Raw genomic sequence first — 16,814 nt, 5'->3', positions numbered from 1 at the left:
ATTCTAGTGTTGTGAAACCCACTGGGGCCTCTATGAAATAATCACCCGAGCAGCCAAGGGTTAATCCTTGGGCTCTAGAAAACAATGTCAATAAACCTCCTCCAACTAGAACATTAAGGGCTTGTCGCAATCCAATAAAACGTGTCCTCCCTCAGTCCACAATGCCTTTGTGCTCCCCAGGGGTGGACTGGCCTATAGGGAACTCTGGAGATTTCCCGGTGGGCCTCTGCACACTGGGCCTCTTTTGAGTGGTATTTCCAAATTTTCTAATAGGAAAAGCATCGGGCTTGCTGAAAAGGTGCCATATGGGTCCACTTTGAACATTATTTCCAGGGCCTCTTTTGGTCCCCAGTAATTATTTCCAGGGCCTCTTTTAGTTCCCAGTCCAGCCCTGGTGCTCCCAGAGACCCAGAGTGCTGAGAGTAAATCAGGCGGTGTGTAGCTGGCAATGCCACCAGCTTCCAGCCCCTTACATTCTCGCTTAGCACCGGGCTGTTCAGGCAAATACATTCACAAGGGAGGGAAGGAGGAAACAGCCAGGATCCGTGTTGCCTGTTGCAGGTAGCACATTCAGAGTGGCACCAGTACAGACGGATGTCTGTACTGGTGCCACTCTGAATGTGCTACCAGACCTTTCAATGAATGCCATGCCCTATGTATTCCCTCTCTCTGCCAAACCAAGACCACAGTTGATGTCAGCAAACAGCTGTCCACTATCAAAGAACAGTTGCTCTTTTAAACTGAATTTAAAACTTTGTGGAGGGGTGCAATACCAGTGCAATAAATAGCTGATAGACGAGGTGCCACTGCGTCTCCTGCATGACCCCTGCAGTAAAATGTTTTCAAAGGGCCTTTCCCATGTTAAAACATTTGTGGAAATCAGGCGCTAGGACTCAAAATCGTTGGAAGCACCACGATGAGAAGCTACAGATCAAAAAGCAGCTCCATCATTTGTATCATATCCGGAAACCCCAATTACAGATGTTACTTGTTTACCAATGAAATCCTTTGAAGATCTCGTAAAAGGATTCGTGGATGCTCAGATCCTCATGTGGCAAATTATGCTTTTCCATATGTCTGCAGCTCTGGAGTTAAACAAATGTATATAATAATATGCGGCATTGATCTTAGCTAATGGGCGGGGGAGAGTATGCAACTGAGGAATTGTTGTCAAAATCATGGACACCATTTTTCTTTGTTTTATTTCTCTGGGCACTAAACTGTTCCGGGTAAACATCGGCAAACTGATAGTTCATTCCTTTTCCCATGATCCCCTTTCGTCACTTGAAACGTGCCTTAGGATAAAGATTTTTATAGCACTTCTATGTGGGTATTACGGATAAACAAGAATAGGAAACCAAAACGTTATATTTTCAAGTAAGTCCACCACAGAACACATCACCAGCAGTCGTGTGGAGCATGACAGGCTTTCGGGTTTTTAGAACATTAATACACATTCATTAAATGACGGAGCCTTGGCATAGGTTCAAAATGTAAGGATCATGGCCACTGTAAACGGTTTAAATGACGTTAAGCAGAGTTCCTCAGACTGATAGGCTCTGATGCACAGAGAATCATTTCCTAAGGGGCGAGTCCATCGCACTTGAAATGCCTGCCCCGCGAGGTGCACTCACCGACCGTCACATCTCTGAAGGACAGCGAGGATTCAACTGCAAGGGGTCAATGGAGCTGGGGTTGCAGTTATTTCGAGGGCAGATTTTTGGGAGTTATGTGAATCCATGGGTCTCATTCAGAGTATGCCGGTCCGGAAACAACGGTGGCGGTAAACTCGCCCCCACTGTTTCCAGACCGGCAAACTACGAGTTCTGCAGGCGGGTGGCGTTACGCCCACCAAGTCTGACCTGGCGGGAGTAACGCCACCCGCTTCCTGCAGACAGACGCAGAAACACCGGCACCATTACAGCATGGTGCCGGTGTTTCCACTTCCCCATTCCCGTGGAGTCCTACGGGACTCCACGGGAATGGGGAATTACAGAATGCCGGCTTCAGAATTACCGGATCACCGGGACTGTAATGCCCTGGTAATTCTGGCAAGTCCGGAGCCAGTAATTCATTCCAGGTCCAGCGGCAACCTGCCGGTTTTATCCTGCACGGTTACCGCCAGACTTGGAATGAGGCCCCATATTGTAAACACTGGTCAACTTCATAAGTGGTGAATCCCAAGTAAACATGTGAATGAAGCTGTTGCAGAGTGGGTTTACTTAGTACAGCCGCAATCAGCTTTTGAATAATTATTTTTACTTGGCTAGTCAGAACCCTGTCAAAATCTTAGCATGGGACTTTGATAATCACTGCACCCTTACCTATAACCCCAGGGGGACACCCAATATATGCAATGCTCTGTTGCCTCCCAGCTAGGTTTGCATTTTATAAAACCCATGCAAAGCATTTATATCACCTACCAGTGCCAGCCCAATCACATGCTGTTTTGCATCAGTGTTTGTTGTTGGCCGAATCTTGGCCCTCACTAACGGAATCTCTAATGTAACCATTTTATTTTGGCCTGCGGTCACAACCTGATCAGCTCGTCCAGCTATATTCTTTTCCATGTTGCACACTGAGCTAATTCGATTCAGGAAATGGTCTGCCATTAATAGCCCCATTACCTACAGGTAATCCGAGTAACACTGAGTTTCCTTTCTTTTGCAGGAGTGGATTGTGGAGTGCTCAAACTACGAGCCTGGATTCAGAGCAACTGGAGAGCCTTGGAGGTCAGGTAAGTATGTGCAGCGTTATTGGAATGAGCACACTAGTAATGTCTCTCCTTTCTTTTGCAGGAGTTCGAGTGCTCGGGCTACGAACTTGGATTCCAGCATAGCGGGAGGAACCTCAGAGATTCGGTGAGTATGTGCAGCGTTCAGGTACATGTGCACTGCGTAATGTTCTTCTTTGTGCTTGCAGGCGCCGATGTAGGTGTTAACTCGTGTCCGGGGAAAGCTGCTGCGTGGAGGAAGTATGGAGGATGATACGGAGTGGGTAAGCAGAAGCAGGATGATCCGGAGCAGTTAAGCAGAAGCAGGATGATCCGGAGCAGGTAAGCAGAAGCAGGATCACTGTGAGTGTGTTGCTGATGCAGCTTACAGAAAGCAACGCGAAGCACTGGAAGAATCTAGGGTGTGGCTTACATAGCCAGCCACACCCGAACACTAGAGAGCTCATGGATTTTCATACACTTCCTGTTTGGCAACAGGAAGTGGTAACCAGGAAGTAACTAAAGAATACCAGGAAGGAACTAGAGGGAGTTATCGGCTATGGGCTTTTGTGTGTCTATACCAGGCCTGCCAAGCCTCCACCCAGCGTGCCCTGACTACATGCCTGGTACTCATGACAATATCGCTCTTTGTTTCGTGCAAGTGTCCCTATAGGAATGTTTGCTCTTTTCTTCGAGTGTCTCTAAAGGGATTATTCATCTAGCTGCTGATTCGACCTTGCCATGGACCTCGTCTGGACTCTAATTTCTCCTTCACCGTCATGCTCTGGGGGGCCTGGCATCAGGGTCTCTCCTTTGTACGGCTTGACACCACTGAGGTGGATACAGGCCCGTCTCCTGTCGGTGTAACTTCTTTCCCCACAAAGGGTCAGTTTAAACAGGGCTAATGCCACCATCTACAAACAAAAACTTCTACTGAGGACCTTGTACCCTGGGAATAACAATAAGGGATTTAGCAGTGTTGCTGGATCAGTTTGTCCAGTAACTTTGCAATGGAGGACTGGAAATCCCGAGTCCTGAGTACAAAGGCTGGTCTGGAAATCCTGCACCCAATAATGGAAAAGTCAAAGTAATTGATAAAGGCCTGTTTTATTAATAGTTTGCATAAAAGAGGGACAGCAATAAACACACCAACCAAGGTCTCCACGCTCAGGTCCTACTCAAGCAGGACAACAGCTTAAAAGTAAACATTTTTTACGACTGACGTCACACTGCAATCTTGGTTACAGAAACCTACAGGGCTTTGGGATTGGTGAGGGGATTTGTCTACATATAGTATATGTAAGTGTTAGTTTTTTGATTGGTTACACGTATCTAGTGACTCCACCTTGGACCACTCCTGAATTGATAAAGGTAAGAAAGACATAATCGTAATAACACATTATTGGCTACTGCAAAATATGCAAGACAGCTTCATTGGAGTGTGTTTATTGGTTGGCATTGGCTTTACCAATGTTGAAAACTTCGCAAGTCATCAGACCATGAGCAAAAATAGTGGTATGGGAAGAGACGCCAGGGAGCTGTTTTTCCATTAAAAAAGACACCATCCCTGATTTTCTAGGCCACAAGCAAGAACCCCTCTCACTGAGTATCTTTGGGGAGTTGAGGTATGTGCATTCCTGTGTCTGGCAATAATGAAAGGACACTGTTCTCTAATTATGAGTCATGTGTGAGAAGACCACATTTTGAATTATTCTGCTCAGCTTTTACTGTGAATTTAGCTCTTATTAGCACGAGCATAATTACTGTGTCTGACCACTGGAGACTTGGTCAAGCTATTCTTTATACCGTTTTAAGATTTTAATTAGCCGGCACTTGGCAGTCAAAGGGTCTTTTGTTCTTTACTTTATCTAAGAAGAATGTACCTTGCTCTTGGGAATTATTATCTTCTGTTCTTATTTAAAGTTATCCAAACATCCCTATCCTGCAATAACCTTGGACGGGAGCCGCATAGACACTCTCTTGCCCGCACTGGTCTGTATTTTGGCTAATTCAGCAAATTGTTTCTCCCTGCAACTTTGATGCATCTTCGGGTTTTCCATTCACTCTAATGTGGTTTCACCGTCCATTTTGTCCAATATGGCCACTTCTTACCATTGCGTTTCTATGTTAAGGAAGCTTCATATGTATTCTTGTGCTTCTTGTGTGTCAGCGTATACATTGATTATGACATGGTTCTTGTGTGTATTGGTGCAGGTAACATTCATCATGTCTAAATTATATATTTGACTTAATGCCCTTGTATCTTCGTGGTGAGCGCATATCTACTTCATGTCTAATGTGCCTGCATGTATCATCTTGGCAGTGATGTCACTTGTTCTCGTCATCTCTTAGTTACACCATTTTCAGTTCATCTTGAATTTGCAGGTTCATCTCTTCCTTGATAGTTCCAGGATAAGGTTGGTATGGTTGTCTTAGTGAATAGCATCTCTTTTGCTTGCAGTATTTAGGCGGGGAGGGGGCTGACGCCATACATTATGTACTCCTCTCACTTCTACGTTATGGAGGCTGAGGAGGGATGGATGTTATGAATAAGTATTCATCTGTCTCTCGAAAGCTTCATCAATCTTCTTCGACTGCCACGCTCTAAACTGTCAAGACATACATTTACTTTACTTTACTTTATATATTTATAACGCGCCGAAGCTTGCAAGCATCAGGGCGCGACAAGCACACGAAGGGACAAATCACGGGACAACATAGAAAAGAGAGGACAGAGGACTCAAGGGAGTCCATGTTGAATATGTAACGAATTATCTAAAAAGTAACGTTTTCAGCTGCTTCCTAAATAGCGAGTAGCTACTTTCCAATCTAAGATTGTCAGGAAGCTCATTCCAGAGCGCAATAGCTTTGGTGGGGAAGGCTCTCCCGAATCCAGTAGCTTTGACTCTAGTGTGGCTAACTTTGAGTAGCCCTTTTTTTGCTGATCGAAGACAACGGCTTGGTTCATACCAAATAAATTCTTTCTTTAGGTAAGAAGGAGCCGTGCCAAAAAGACATCGGTGAACAAGTGTCAGAGATTTGAATTTAATACGCTCCTCAATGGCGAGCCAGTGAAGGCCTATTCGGTCATGGGTGATGTGCTCGTGCTTGGACTTCCCGGTAATAGTTCTGACAGCGTTATTCTGGATAATCTGGCATTGTTTAATGCAAGAGATACTTGCACCGAGCATCAGCGCATTCCCATAATCCAGTCGGGACAAAATCGTAGCTCTAGCAATGGTGGCGCAATTTGTGACGTTGAGATATGGCCTAATACGGCGTAGTAGTCTCTGGTAGTATTGGCAGTTTTTTTTAAGAAAAGTGACCTGAGCATCTGCTCCTAATGAGGATTGCAGGTATATGCCAAGTGTTTTCACCTTATTTGAGACTGTGATGCTAGAGTCCTTGATAAGAAGTGATGAGTAGGCTGGGCCTAGACTGGATAAAGCTTTCGAAGATCCGAATGTCATAAGTTCTGTTTTTGAACTAGTCAGGCACATCCAGTGGGCTTTCATCCAGCTTTCTATAGTATTATAGATTGTTGAGAGTCTGCTGTTGTCTGTGGTGTGGTCTCCGCTAAGTTCTATAATCAGTTGAGTATCATCTGCAAAATTGGTAAAGTAAATATCCAACTGTGAAAGGAGGGCGCAGAGACAACGGATATATAGATTGAATAGGAGAGGGGAGAAACTAGCACCTTGTGGGACGCCACAATCCACTGGATTCGTGCCAGAGGAATATCCACCCCAGGTGATTTTGGATTTTCTGTCCTCCAAAAAAGAGGATATCCAATTGATGGCTTCCTCGGCACAGTTACCTGCTTTTCCCAGGGCCTCATGGGGCTTCCCGTGGTCTAATAAGTCGAATGCCGCCGAGAGGTCCAATAGGATGAGCAGGCCGGCCTTGCCTCTATCAAGGATTTCAAGCATTTTAGATTGGAGGTCGAGTGATGCTGATTCTGTGCTATGTGCACTTCTGAATCCAGATTGCTGGGGAGGTAGTAGGTGGTGCTTGTCCACGTATTCTTGGAGTTGATGAGTGGCCACCTTATCAAGAATTTTCAACAAGAAGTTGCAATTCGTGATAGGGCGGAGATTGTCTGGATTTTGCTGGTCGAGGCCGGGTTTTTTAACCAATGGTGTAACTGTAACTGTTTTTAGGCTGATAGGAACAGTCTGGTCTCTGAAAGACGAGTTTGTCATGCGGCAAAGAAAGGGTGAGAAAGTATCTACATTATCTAGGATGAACTTGGGGGGCAGTATGTTTTCAGGGCATGAGGTGCAATTCATGTTAGAGAGAGTCTCTGCCATGATTTCTGGTGTTATTGGTGTGAATTGGAATTTGGGTAATTTAATCTCGAGATCAGCCTTGTTGTGAATCATCGGGGTGTCAGTAGTATTGCAATTTAAAATGGTGTCTCTAGCTTTTAGAATCTTTAGAGAAAAAGCAGTTTGGACCTTTTCGCAGTCCAGAGAAGATGGCTGGAAGGGAGGGGTGAGGGTAGGTGGCTTTTCAAATGATTTTAAGATTTGAAACAACTTTCCCGTGGAGTTGGATGCACCTGAAATTTGTTCTTTATAATAATTTTTTTTTGTTTCAATAACTTTATTTCTGTATAGGATGTCCGATTTCTTCCATGTGTCTTTATTAAGTACTGTGGGGTTTTTGAGCCACTGTCTTTCAAGTTTCCTTTTGGCATTCCTTAGGGTGCCTAATTCCGTAGAGTACCAACTTTGGTGGTTGAGGTTGGGGCGCACTAGTTTGTTTTTCAGTGGGGCATTCTTATCTAGAAGATCTTGGAAGTAGTTGTTATAAGTGGTGATAATAGTGTCACAGGGGTCATCGTCTGTGGTGTTATCCATGATGTGTGAAATCCCCCTCAAGAGCATATCTGGCGTGATTTTTTGAGGTTTCTACTCTGGGTAGTTTTGGGTAAGTTGTCGGGATGGGTTTTTTTGACGGGCAAGGATAGTGTAGCTTCAATTTTATAATGATCGCTCCAAATACAGGGCTGTATGTTTGTTACAGTAAGGTCAACGTTATTGGAAACAATCCAATCAAGTTGGTTGTTGGAACCGATAGTGGGACCATTATTAGCAATCGAATAGCTAATGTTCGAGAGATTTTTTTCTAGGCTGATAGCCTCTTTGTCGATGGGGTTTCCCCTCCATCTATTGAGGTCACCTAGGAGAAGTGTGCCTGTGTTCTTTCCTTTGAGGTTGTTAAGAATATGACAGAGGTCGTCGTTAAAGTCTGATATAAGTGATGGGGGTCTGTAAATTACAATGAAATTGATACAATTGTTTTGAGAAGGGGTGAATTTGAGGTGGAGAACTTCGCACCCCGGGCATTGAATGGGCGAAGAGAAAAGATGTATGTCTTGTCTGACTATTATGGCGACTCCGCCTCCCTTTCCTGTTGCTCTGCTTTCGAAGTGAATACTATAATTAGCGGGAACAGCTATGCTAATGGTTGGACCGGTGGGTTCTTGTAGCCAGGTCTCGGTAAGGAAGAGGATGTCTAAATTCTCTTCAAGGATGTAATCATGAACGTTCTGCGCATGTTTGTTAAGGGACCTCGTGTTAAGTAGTGCTATTTTAAGGACCTCTGGTTGTGTAGCATCAGGGTGCGGCACTTCCTTTGAATTGATGTAATGCTTGACAAGTTGCTCATTTTCTAAGCGCTTTGCGTCAGTTAGTAAATGTAGGAAGTTAAAAAAAACCATCTTTTACCTTGTTTACTGATTGCGAAGGGCAGGAAAGCGGGCAGAGTGTCGGGCCGGTGGCCGATGTCCGCCGTGGACCGGCGTAGACCGGCACCGTCTCAGAAGCGCCGGCGCTGAAGCGCCTGACGTTTCTTTTTCAGCAGCGCTAGTGCTGCTGGGACTTGTGGTTCGGAGTAGTTTTCAGGTAAGTAAAGTGTAAATGCAGCAATCAGGCACACTTGGGCACACAATCCAAACACTCCAAACAAATATGAGCGTTACTAAAGCGCTTTGTAGTAGAATGATGCTGAGCTTGCTGGGGTGCTCAGTTGCATATATTCACTTCAACACGTTATTAGCACGTTACACGTTGTTAATGCAGAATAGCCAAATCTAGGTACAAGATGTTACACAATAGCAACCAACAAATTGGAAAGTCACGTTGTGAACAAATAGCACAATTCTGAGATTTTAAGGCAGATATAAATTTTCTAGTTTTTCAGACTGACAGAGAACTTATTAACAATTTCAAAGCCAACAATTTTCAGATTTCTCTAGTTTCTCAAGATTTACAATGAAGGGCGTAGCCTGTGCTTCCAACCCCTGACTAACCTGTATCCGGGAGTGAGGGAGGATGATATATAGTGAGCTCGCCGGGACCGGCGTAGACCGGCACCGTCTCAGAAGCGCCGGCGCTGAAGCGCCTGACATTTCTTTTTCAGCAGCGCTAGTGCTGCTGGGACTTGTGGTTCGGAGTAGTTTTCAGGTAAGTAAAGTGTAAATGCAGCAATCAGGCACACTTGGGCACACAATCCAAACACTCCACTTGTGTATAGGCGCGTTACAAATACCATATCATATCATATCATATCCAAACAAATATGAGCGTTACTAAAGCGCTTTGTAGTAGAATGATGCTGAGCTTGCTGGGGTGCTCAGTTGCATATATTCACTTCAACACGTTATTAGCACGTTACACGTTGTTAATGCAGAATAGCCAAATCTAGGTACAAGATGTTATACAATAGCAACCAACAAATTGGAAAGTCACGTTGTGAACAAAGAGCACAATTCCGAGATTTTAAGGCAGATATAAATTTTCTAGTTTTTCAGACTGACAGAGAACTTTTTAACAATTTCAAAGCCAACAATTTTCAGATTTCTCTAGTTTCTCAAGATTTACAATGAAGGGCGTAGCCTGTGCTTCCGACCCCTGACTAACATTTAAAACTCTCAGTCATAGCCATCAAATAATCATGCATTTAATTACAAGTACAGTAGTTACATTCTCTGCATCAGTGTGAGCTCGAGTGGGACGAGCAAGGGGTGTGCGCATTAGGCATCCTGTCACCAGTTCATGTGGAGTCAGGTGATGGTAAAAGCCGGGCTGATTGCTTAATGCAAATAGTGCTAACGGAAGGCGATGCAGCCAGCCTATTTTCAGTATCACTTTTAGCTTGGCAATGTGCTCTTTCAGGAGGCTATTAAGGCATCAGCAAAGGCATTTTCCATGCAGCTGATAAGCAGACAAAACTGTATACTTAATACCCAGCCGAAATTTTCTCAAATACTTCATTTAGAAAATGATCGGATCTGAGAACTTTTCACACTCCCCATCTTTGGAAGACCTCACGTATGAAGAACCTTGCCACACACGTGGCATCAGGATGTTTGCATGGACCTGCTTCAATCTATTGGGGAACAGGATATACGGCTACTAACATGCACCTTTAGGCGTTACGAATTTGTAGCATATCTAAATAAGTTAGATGCAAAGGCTGAAATGGTCCAATAGGATGAGATATTGCTCTTCTCACTGTTCGCAAAGTGTGTGCTGCTGTAAATTGTTAGCATGTCAAACAGTTTATGATAAAATTCATGATCTGTTCACTCAGGTTGGGGATAAACCAGTAATCTGCAATCAATGCTGCAAGGCATTCTCTAGATGTGCATTCTGGCTAATGTGGTTGGTCTAGTGCTATTTTGAGCTGCCCTAAGGACATAACTGGTTTCCCAGTGCTACCCTGATGCCTTATTGCATCTGAAGGGGACAGTGAACACTGTAGGGGTCCTCTTTGTTTCCCTAATTCTTGCTCTTATGGCGGTGCTATTCCCTGTAATTCTATAATCTGTGCTATGTGTAATGTATTGAAACCTTCTTTCATCATCAAATTGCGTGTCCATATGTATTTATTTGGTGCAGTCATAAATTTCGATATTTCAGGAAAATATGCTGCTCTTTTAGCTTCAAGTTTGTTGGCCTCATTAGTGCGAGAAATCAAGTCTGCACCTATGGTGTGCACTGCGCACTTCACCATGGTGATGGCCGATGGGAGTTGTAGTGTGCCTGTGAGCCAGTTTAATAATGGCACATGCTGCACTGGTGCGCCGTCTGCACATAAGAAGCCACGCCTCTTCCATGTGACAGTCCTGCATGTACTGTTGATGTCACGTAGGTGGAGTCAGAGTACACTGTTACCTCAGTTCTCATGCAATTCAATTGCAGAAATCAGTGCTACCAATTCTGCGGCCTGTGCTGATAAATGTGATGGCAATCTCACACTTGTCACTGTCTCAAAGCAGTCAGTCAGTATTGCTTTTATTACTGTTGTCCCAATGTATCGTTCACCCATGCTCTGGTCTATCGGCGAGGATGTGTCAATGACGAGGATTGTCCTCTCTTCTAGGGAATTTTCTTTTACCTGTGGTATTTCATCATAGTATGCAGTATACTTAGTGCAGTCATGCATGTAATCCCCCTCTTTTCAGTGGCTTTGCTATAAATGCAGCCGGATTTACCACTCTGCCAATTTTAATTGATGGGTTGGATTTAATTACCTCAAACCCAGAGGCCATCTGTGTAGTCAATTTGCTTTTGGGTTTTTCGAGGATGGCAAATAGGGCATGCTGAACATATAATGTAACTGCGCATCCCATGGTTATGCTGGCAGATTTCTCTATTGTAAAGGCTAATGCCCCCAATGCTTGTTTGCATGAGTAATGGCTTCTCATTACTGGATCTAAGGTTCTAGCATGAAATGCTAATGGTTTGTGTCGTACGGTAGTCTTTTGTGCGAGGACTGCTGTCATCACTACCCCTTTCGAATGGGAAAATAGAAGGAATTCTGCATTATGATTAGGGATCCCTAAAATGGTTGCTGTGCATATTTCTATTTTTAATTAATTGAACACAGGCTATGTTACTGTTGTCCTTCTATGCTTCCTTGGGTTTTCTTAAAAGTTTTCTGACATACATACTCCAGTCGAAAACCCATGCCCTGCATTAATGGCAAAGGCCCAAAAATTGCTGCAATGCCTCACTGTCTGTAGTTTGGCTGCTTTCATAATTGCTTCTGCTCTTTCAGGTATCACTTTTGTTCCTTCTTGCGATATTAGCTGGCCTATGTATAGGACTTCCTCCTGACAATATAGAATGTGTTGTTTGCCAACCTTGTAACCCTTTTCCACCATAACACTGTCATCAGCTGTACTGAGTCTCTTCTACACTGTTCCTCCATTTTGTTGCACACTAAAATGATACCTACATGTATTACCATACTGTCAAGTTGCACATCTGAAGTACTCGGTTGAAGACTGAAGGGAAATCGCAGTACCCCTGGGGCAAACAAGTATGATTTAACTTGATCCTGTGATAGGTAAACAAGGTCAAGTACTGACTCTCTTAATGCAATGGGATCAAAAAGAAAGAATTCTTTAAAGCAATCACTATAAAATATTTAGCTTTGGACAGAATATTACATGATATTGTGACTGGGTTTGGGACCAATGGGAACTCGGCTTCAACTATATTGTTCAGGGGCGTAAATCTTGAATAAATCTCCAAGATTAACCTTTGCTCTTTTCACTGGGTACACAGCCACGTCACATGGGGATTCCGATGGCACTATTATCCCTTGGTGCACTAAGGAAGCAATGGTGTCATAAATACTGTCATCTGATTCTTTTGGCATTGGATATTATCTCACCCGTGGTAAAATAGCCCCCTGCTTCAATTTAATTTTGACTGCCCCGCTCTTTTCAATAACCCAACATCATATGGACTGCTGCTGCACAATATGCTTGGTACATTTGCCAAATCTTCCTGGAGAAAGGATGGTGTCTTTCATACCAGTGCCATTATCTGGGTGTTTCTCTGTTTTCAATCTTTAACTGATACATAAGACTTATATTAAACATCACTTCCTCATCAGTCATCGTCTGTAAACAAGTCTTCATCTGTTAGGTCAGTCAGTCTAGACCCTTCGTCAAGATCTATCACTGTTCTCCGGTATATTCCTTCCTCATCAAATCTGTGCAGCATTACTCTGTCTTCCTTCACTATTAGTGCTTCTAGTTCTTTGGAAATCACCTGCCCTTCCTCCTCGTCCATATGGCCTTCTGGTCTGAACAAACATTCTGTAGGTAGTCATAATAGTCTGTCCTGTATCCTATTCTCAGAAGCCATGATAATAATATGTGTATTCGATAAAGAAATACATCTGTGTCTATTGGCACACCCCTTTATACTTTCTGAATAGAATGCTGTTATGAATTCTTGTGCATTTACACAAGGAATCCTTGGGGTAAAACATATTATTCCCTGGTCACTGAATGATATAGTCATGTTCAGCTTGCCCATCAAATAACTCCACACTATGTTAATTGATATTTTGCAGGAATATACTAATGGCATGGAAAGCTTGTTCCGCTATGGTAATAGGTAAGACATCAGTGAAAGGAACCATACCTGTTACCCCAGAAAAACCTTCAGCATTCATGGCAATGCCGACATTGGGTATTTTCCTTCTTTAACACAAGATCAAGTCGCCCGTATCTAAAAAAAAGAAAATGTTTTCCTGTGGGCTATCCTATTGTGGGTACATGTCCAGTCCAGTGTCAGTGAAAGGATTCCTTCTCACTATTGTCACACCCTCTATCCCAGGTATAGGTGCCTGTGTCAAGGTGTTTGCATTCCATGTTGGCACAGCATTCTGTTGTGCTAGTGCCTGTGTCTGTGCAGGTGCTTGCTGTACTTATGCTGGTATCTGCTGTGTCTGCATTGGTGTTTGCTGCACTTGTATTGGTGCTTGTTGCATTTGGGTCAGCCTTCCTTGATGTGGAGGTTGTATCTGTGGCACTTGTGTCTGATACTGTGTGTGATCTTGGGCATAATACTCTGTTGGCACTGTACTGTATGGGAGTGGGTATGCTGTGCCCATCTTGGATCAACCTCTTGCCATTTTTGTTTGCATCCCTCCCCTGCTTCTGCCTACACATGATGTCAACATTACTGTGTCTGTCCCCCAAATCTGGGTTGGCCCCCATTAAATCCTCCTCCTTAAAGCGCTTTAAATCCAAATCCTCTGCCCCTAGGTGTGTCGCCTCACCCTCTTGGAAAATAAGGTTGAAGTTACTTACCTGTAACTATTGTTCTCCAGCATGGATCTGGCAAGGATTCACATGCTCATGAATATTCACTGTCGTCTGGCTGGGAATCTTTGGTTAAAGACAAAACAGTTTCACTTTCCCTTTAAAACTGTATTTCTCCTCTAAACCAATCACTGTCCTCTGGGTCATACTGCCCCCATCCAATGACAGCCTCGCCTCTGGCAGCCATCTTCAGATCTGTTAAGCATGTAAGGTGGCATTGTGACCAAGAAGAGCCACAGAGGGGCCAGAGGGAGGGTTCACATGTGAATCCATGCCAGACCCATGCTGGAGAACAATAGTTACAGGTAAGTAACTTAAACCTTCTCCAGCATGGGGTCTTGCATGGATTCACATGCTCATGAATAACGAATACACAGCAGTACAACATTACACAACCACGGGAGGTGACAAGGCTCAACAGAAGCAATTAACACTTACCCCTGGGACAGACTCACCTCAAGCAAACAGGTTGCATAGCACTGCCTGGCCGACTCTGGACTCCTCCCTGGAATCCCTGTCGATGCAGTAGAATTTCAAGAAGGTGCGAGTGGACCTCCACCTTGCAGTCCTGCAGATGTTGACTAGGGTCACACCAGAAAGGAACACAGTTGACACAGCGATCGCTCTGGTGGAGTGGGCTCTCGGACGGCCCGGCAGAGGGCGGGTTAGCCAGCCCATGACAGTGTATGATGCAGCCGGAGAGCCATCTTGAGATGGAATCCTTGGTCAAGGCCTTCCCATTATTTACAGGTCCAAAGTTCACAAACAATTGAGAAGTCTTCCGAAAACTCTTTGTGCGTGCCACGTAGAACTTCAAGGTACAAGCAACGTCCAGCGAATGCAAGGTCCTCTCCACTGGGGACAAAGGGTTCGGGAAGAAAACAGGCAACACCAAAGGCTCATTGAGGTGGAATTGTGACATAACCTTTGGCATGAAAGTGGGGTGTGTATGCAGTACCACCCTTGATTGTTGTAAAGTCAGATACGGCTGCTTGCAGGATAGGGCCTGGATCTCACCCATCCATCTGGCTGAGGTGATGGCCACAAGGAATGCCGTCTTCCAAGAGAGAAACTTCTGTGGGGCTTGATGCATAGGTTTGAAAGGTACTCCCGTGAGTCTTGTCAGGACCACGTTGAGTTCCCGTGCTGGGGTAGGTGCCTTTACTGGAGGGAAAGATCAAATAATTCCCATCAGAAACTCCTTGATGGGTCTGTGGGACCACAGAGAACATCTTCCCGGAGATCTGGTGTAGAGTGGGATGGCTGGCAGCTGTACCTTGATGGATGTGTGAACCAGCCCAGATTTTGCCAAGGATAGCAAGTATGAAAGAATCAGTGAGGCTGCGACCCTCATAGAGCTAATCTTCTGTGACCTACACCACGTAGCAAAATTCTTCCATTTATGGCTGTAGCATTTTAGAGTCCACAACGCCCTGGCTTTGGCGAGGACTTCCCTGCAGTCTGCTGGAAGCTCATAACCTCCAAACTCTGAGCCTACAGAAGCCTTACCTGAAGGTCCTGAGATCCAAGGTCATGATGAAAGATTGCGCCTCTCTCCCTGGTGAGCAGATCCGGAAGTTGTGGCAACTTGATTGGAGGCGCCACTGACAGGCTGAGTAGGTTCAGATACCAAATTTTCCTGAATTTTGGGGATTTCAGGTACTTGTTTAGATGGTGCAGAGGTCCATGATGGGTCTCCAACTCCCGTCTTCTTTCTGACCAGAAAGTATCTTGAATAGACTCCGGAGCCCCAGAGCTGTTGGTGAACAAGCTCTATCGCCCCTTTCCATAACATTGCTCACACATCTTCCAGGACCTGAGGGATGTGCTGCTCCTGATGGAGAGCCGGTGGAATACGAGGGCATTTGCGTTGGAACGTCAAGGTATGTCCCTGGGTGACAGCATCCAGCACCCATCTGTCGGTGGTGATTTTCTTTCACTCACTGACGAACCTCATCAGCCGGCCTCCCACCAGGGTGCACAAGTTGGCGTCCAATGTCTTGGCCAGTGTTAGCTTGCTTGGGGGCTGGGCCACTGCCCTGTGGGCGACGGCAACGTTGACCTCTGCTAATTTAGGCATGGGGGCAACCCCTCTAGGCTTCCTGTGCGGAGGATCAGGGAGGTTGCCTGTACAACGTGGAGTATCCCTTGGATGATCGGCTCAATTTTCCCCTGGAGGAGCAAAAAGACGATGAGCGATGCTGCTTCGGAGTGCAAAGGGAACGTGTTGTCTCTGTGTCCGTCTTTATGGCTTGAAGGGATTCATCGACCGCCTTCCCGAATAGATTTTCGATGTCGGAAGGCATGTCCAGCACCTTCGCATGAACATCCTGGCAAAAGTTAGAGGCCTTCAACCATCCCTGCCGACGAAGGCAAACTCTGTTTCCCATCTGTTGGAGGCCCTTGTCGGCGATGTTCACTGCCACCATAATGGCATAGTCCGACACCACTTCCCCTTCCTGAAAGAGGGTGATTGCCTCAATTTTCTTGTCATTGGGGAGGGATTCCAGGATAGGGACCAGCTTGTACCAAAGCTCCCGGTCGTCTCGGGACAAGATACCCAGATCATTAGCCGCCTTGATCATGGATACCGCCGTGTAGATGGCTCTCTTCCTCATGGCGTCCATCTTCTTCCCGTCATTATCCGGGGCAACTGATGATGTAGAGGCCGGGTTGACTGAACGTTTTCTTGCGCCGACCGACACTACCGAGTCTGTTGACGGTTGTGACCTCAATCTCTTCGGTACGGAGTCCGGAATCCTGTATTTCTTCTCCAACCTGTCTCGTTTGGTTGGAGCCGTGCATGGGTTTTTCATAAGGGCTAGGCCTTCCTCCCAAATGTACTCCAAAAAGGGTACCGGCATGATCGTCTTCCTCCTGGACACCCGCTGCTGATATAGGAAGCCCTCCTTCTTGGTTTCATTGGGCATCAGCTGTAACAGCTAGGATTCTGTGGAGATCATTGAC

The sequence above is a fragment of the Ambystoma mexicanum genome, chromosome 1p (assembly GCF_040938575.1).
Source record: "Ambystoma mexicanum isolate Mex_15411 chromosome 1p, UKY_AmexF1_1, whole genome shotgun sequence".
Lineage (NCBI taxonomy): Eukaryota > Metazoa > Chordata > Amphibia > Caudata > Ambystomatidae > Ambystoma > Ambystoma mexicanum.
Note: the sequence above shows the minus strand (reverse complement) of the source record.